Here is a 5,615-nt window from a genome sequence, read left to right as displayed (position 1 = left end):
ATGGAGAAACAGGTTTACCTTTTAGGTGACATGAATGAGTTGAAGGGAAGTTATGAACTGTTTCTGAGAGACAAATAACACCAGGATCCTTTTCTACGTAGCTGACAGCTGGTAACTGTGCAGGGGCGGGTCTAGCAAAGTTTTGCCAGGGGGCCAGGTAGGGCATTAACAGGGAAAGGGGGGGACAAGGAAATACTTTTCTTTATTATTCTCATTTAAAATGTCTTGCTTTTAAAAAAATAATTATCTGAGTCTTACAACAAACAATTGATAGATTGATACATATATACCATCAGAACAGTGTACATCACTGTCACAACAGTGTTTGTTTTCATTCAAAGGCTTTATGATTTTTCCTATAATGGTGGGCGGTCTCTAGTCAAAATGCCGGGACGATTTTTGTCCCAGTCCAGCTCTGTATGCAGCTCATCTGCAGTCTGGTGTTACCTACATCTTCCTATTCAGAAGGCAGAATTTCCAAGTTCTGAGTACAATCAAAAGCACCACGACTGCAGTTTTTGTGTTGGATGTAAAAAGCAGGCTAGAATCATGGCGGCGGTCAACGACGGTCCAGGCGTCGGATTTCTCTTGTGGAAATGTGCACATTATTTTTTCCTTTCTGTTGGTAGGTGGCACAGTGCACTTGTGGCAAGTAAGCAAGCTAGAAGACTGGCAATCTTGCTGGGTATCCAGTTACGGAAGCAACACATTAACAAGAGAATTCTGAGTAAAACCAAAGTTACTTTCCCTACTAACTAGTTACTTTGAAAGTAACGAGTAACTTGAAGTAACTGAGTTACTTTTTTAGAGAAGTAACTAGTAATGTAACTAAGTTACTAATTTAAAGTAACTTACCCAACACTGCTCATGAATCATGATTCACAAGCCCAACTGACTCACTGACTCATCCCTGTTGCTGTTAGCAGCAATATATCCAGCTTATAATTAAAATTGTGGAGAAAAACACAACATCCAGTATCTTAACAAAAACATTTCTGCTCTGAACTGGAAGAAAAAACCCTGAGTAGAAGCTCACATCAAGACAATGGCTGTGTCCGAATTCAGGGGAAGGATGCTCATAAGGACACTACCTACCTACGTCACAAGGTAGTGTCCTTAGACGGACGGGTAGTCAGGAAGTGAGCGGCTTGGACAGCCCCCTTTTTTTCTCCATAGAAACTTTATTGAACAAAAGACCTCCGCCTCACTGACAGTGGAGTCTACACCTGCACAGTCTACAACAAGAATGGACACATGCTGCTACAGAGAATAGTGATTCTCAGTGTCAGAGGTGAGTGAACAAGTCACAGGTCTCAGTGAGTATTTGCTAAATAATGCAATCAGACTAATAAATCATGTGGGTGTTCAAATTCATGGGCTGCATCCTCCTGAGGCCGCATTTGTAGGCCGATTACGTCACAGCGACGCGCCGAAGGCTGTCCAAATTCGTAGACTCCTCCGAATGCAGCCGACAAATGCGTCCTCCTTTTCCCCGAATTTGAAGGATGGGTCGGGTGTGTCCTTCGTGGCCCACCATATCCCAGAATTCAGAGCGCGGCCCAGCCAAACTCCAGTTTCCGGCAATGGTGGCCGCTACTAAGTTTTAAAATTACTCTTATTACTCTTTCTCGGTCACAAAATAAACTTTTAACACATTTTCAGGTGAGAATGTAGCTGTGTAAACTTCAAATATCTGCTCGGTTTATCAAGGTATCGCATATTTGCAAAAGTGGTTCGACGTTTTCGGAGACGTCTGTTACCCACCAGCTCGATAGCTAATCGAGAGCTCGAGGGTCACTGAAGCCGCCGAGAACGGCACAACTCCCGGCACATCATTTTCAGATCACCGCGGACTTTCGCTACTCAGGTTAAACGTAATATGTAAGTCACTTAGACAACCTAAAAAGTATATTGTTTGGCTTTTTTCAGTGTTTTATTTGTTCGTGAGTAAATCGGTTTGGCTGAGATTAAAATTATTAGATTAGATTAGATAAAATAAAACTTTATTAATCGCCCGGGTGGTTTTAACACAGCTGAATAAACGTCAAACAGAAAACTGATTAAACAGAAGTGTGAGATGGTCGAGAATTTACGCCAGTGTCCTGTTATATTTTAGATAGCAAGGAGCAGACGGCCTAGTTTATTAAACTCCACCGAGACAGCGGTGACGCTAATCTGAAGGCTAGACCGTCCAATTCCACGGCTGTTTACTTCCGGCCTACCCGACCTTCTGAGGACCCGGCCCACGTAGACCGCTAAGGCCGGGTCCTCAGAAGGAGGATGCAGCCCATGAATTTGGACACGACCACTCACCCCCTCCCTCCTGGCTCACAGCTTCTTCTTCTTCTTGGTTGGCAACCAATGTTAAGGCGCATTACCGCCCCCTGGCTCACAGCTCAGTGGACATTTAGATGAGAAAACATATATTTGACACATTTAAGGAAAATACTAATAAAATAAAAATAAACAAAATAAATGTTCCCTTTAGACATTTTTTTGCTCTTTTTTGCTATATAAAATAGTTGTTTTCTTTTAGAATCACTCATCTTAGCAGTAGGATATACATGAAAAGAGAAACAAATTAAGTTTGATTGAAAATGTACATTTTTTGCATTCTCTGGTCAACTGACTCAGTGAATCAAATGACTCAAAAAACCCGATTCACTTTGGTGAGTGACTCATTAAAACTCGATTCAGTAAAAAGAATCAAATTTACCATCACTAAACTAAAACCAAGTAAATTTATCATAGAAACACAAGACTAAAACATTAAACACAGAGAGACGTAGACATGACAACACAAGCTTGACAATAGGGCTTTGGAACGTGATGTCACGGGGGTGGGCGTGGAAAGGATTTTGGCCTGATCCGCCATTTTTGGGGTCTAAGCGCAAGCGGCGGGCGAAGGAGGGTAAAGCACAACCATGGTTCGTACTTGCTGTGTGATCGGCTGCAATGTTCGATCTTACAATTGGCACGGGATTAAGCTTGGGTTGTCTTTTTATGCTTTCCCAACCTGGAAGCAATTTGAAGGAGCTCAGGTATCGGATGTTTCCAAACGAAGGCGTCGAGCCTGGATAGCAGCCGTGAGATGAGCTGATATCAAGTTCTGTTCCATCTCCCGGTATCACTTGGTGTGCTCCAGACATTTTCATTCCGGTAAGTGCTAAATATGTTCATATCACACTTTATAGCTGAATAATATTATCGTTGGTGGTCTCGGAAGTTATAGAAAATGCGATCAAACATCGAATGGAGTGACTTTGCAGACATATGTGCTATGTGAAGATTCGCTAATTCTTTTGCACAACTGTAGGGAAGCCTGCCTATGAAATGGATCAAACAAATCCAGACTGGGTACCAACGCTACACATGGGGCACTCCAAAATCCGAACATCACATGCAGACCGTCACAGGAGGCGAACACAACCGGAACAAAAGAAAGCACTAGTAGGAGGTAAACAACAACCGCACCCCCCACCACAATCTCTTATTTTAAAAGTTGATCTTAGTGTCCGTCAATCAACACATACATTTTTGAGTATTCATACGGCCTTAATGTATAAACCACTTAAAAATTTCCTTGTGTATTTGCACTCTTTGTATTGGACAGGCTTTCACAATGGAGCAGCAAAGTGTGAAGAGATGGACACCACAGAAGAGCAACATCATAACAACCCTGTGATTTTGTCTGAGGGCCAGATTTGTGACGGACACGTAGAAGCAGAGGTAACAGGTGCAGATGCAGAAAACGCTGATCTCAGAGAGAGACAGACAGAAGATCAAAGACCGACAACTGATTGTGTGCGCTGTGTACAGAGCAGAGCAGAAATAAACCGGCTGCTGGAGGAGAACAGAAAGCTTAAATCACAGTTGGACAAGACAGAGCTGAATGAAAACTTTTTACAGGGTGACACGGAAAAAGTGAATTATTACACTGGTCTTACTTGTTTTGCTATTTTTATGTCTGTGCTAGACAATGTAAAAGCTTTCCTACCAGCATCAAAGAAACTGTCGCATTTCCAAATGCTTTTACTCACACTTATGCGACTTAGACTTGATCTTCCTGTCCAGCATCTTAGTTATCTATTCAATGTCTCCGACAAAACTCTTTCTTCTGTCTTTGCTGATACAATTGACGTTTTGTATGCCCGCTTAGGAATACTTGTACACTGGCCAGAGAGGCACTGTTTGCAAGCAACAATGCCTCCACAATTTATGGAAACTTTTGGAAATCGGGTAGCCATCATTGTTGACTGTTTTGAAATTCGTACAGAACGACCATCTAATTTAAAGGCTCGTGCTCAAACGTACTCGCATGACAAGGGTACACACACCATGAAATACCTGGTCGGGATTACTCCCCAAGGTGCAATTTCATTCATTTCTAAGGGGTGGGGGGGGGGCGTGCATCAGATAAACACGTCACAGAGCAATGTGGCATACTTAACAAGCTGTTACCAGGGGATGTAGTTTTGGCTGACAGAGGCTTTGACATCAGAGATGTGGTGGGAATGATGTGTGCGGAGGTTAAGATCCCAGCATTTACAAGGGGCTTCTGTCAACTAGATGCCAAGGACATTGAAAATACACGAGCCATTGCACACCTAAGAATCCATGTCGAGCGAGTAAGTGGCAGTTTGGGCAATAAGTTCAAAATGCTACATACCACCATGCCAATCCGTTCTCTTCTTCCATGTGAGGGTGAAGACGTTACCTTTCTTGATAAAATTGTGCGTGTGTGTTGTGTTTTGGTTAACATGTGCCCCAGTGTGGTAGTGAAGCCAGACACACATGAGACTTGTTCTTGTTAATTAATGATTGTGAAAACTGAGTATGTCTCTGAAGAAATACTACTAGGAAAACCTTTTTTTTTTTTTTTTATGTGTAATTGTATGAACACACTGACATTACATTATGTAACCATTTCTGTATCTATATACTATAATTGACTGTTTATTATAGCTTTATACTCTGTGTTTCACTAAAATAACATTATAATAAAAGCCAGGTAATGACAAAGATCTGCATTTGACGCTTTATTTTACACTTTGACAATTGTTACATGGTAAGTGCTGCAGTGTTGAAATCAAGTTATACATATTTCAATGCACTTCTGACATAAAAACTACACACCAGAAAGAAAAACTCTGTGACCACTCAGGGCTGCATTTCGCATAGAGAAATGTTTTCCTACTAGTTGAGGAAGGCACACCTTCTGAAAGAACTCCTGAGCTTTCTTTAAACGCGATTCCCAGAAGTGCACATCTGGGAAGATGCGTACAACTGCCATGTCTTTTTGTGTCCAAACCACGAGGTCGCAGTGCTTTGCGTTGGACACAAACACCTGTGTTTGCACTTGAGAGTAAAAGTGGTGTGTCTTCTTCAAGTTAAGTCCATTTGCTGTCAACTCGAGGCAGAAGTCTTTGTCATGTGCATCCAATGCTTGCTGAATGCTGTCAGATCTGTACTTAAATGGACATTTAATTTCCAGGCACCCCTTCCCACAACATTCACTCGTGGTTAGACCGTCAGGAGATGCACCTACTTCAGGAAAAGCCGTGTTAACAAGAAAACCACACATACGGACCTGTAGGTTTTTGCGACACGCTGAC

At 42.1% G+C, this 5,615-nt stretch overlaps 1 pseudogene; it reads left to right on the top strand.

Annotated features, from left to right (window-relative positions):
- The first annotated feature begins 3,645 nt into the window (after positions 1 to 3,645).
- On the top strand, positions 3,646 to 4,820 carry LOC120434891 (annotated as a pseudogene).
- The last annotated feature ends 795 nt before the right edge of the window (positions 4,821 to 5,615 follow it).

Source organism: Oreochromis aureus, linkage group 3 (genome assembly GCF_013358895.1).
Source record: "Oreochromis aureus strain Israel breed Guangdong linkage group 3, ZZ_aureus, whole genome shotgun sequence".
NCBI classification, from domain to species: Eukaryota; Metazoa; Chordata; class Actinopteri; order Cichliformes; family Cichlidae; genus Oreochromis; species Oreochromis aureus.
The sequence above is the reverse complement of the archived record's forward strand: the minus strand, read 5'-3'. Positions and strand labels throughout refer to the sequence as shown.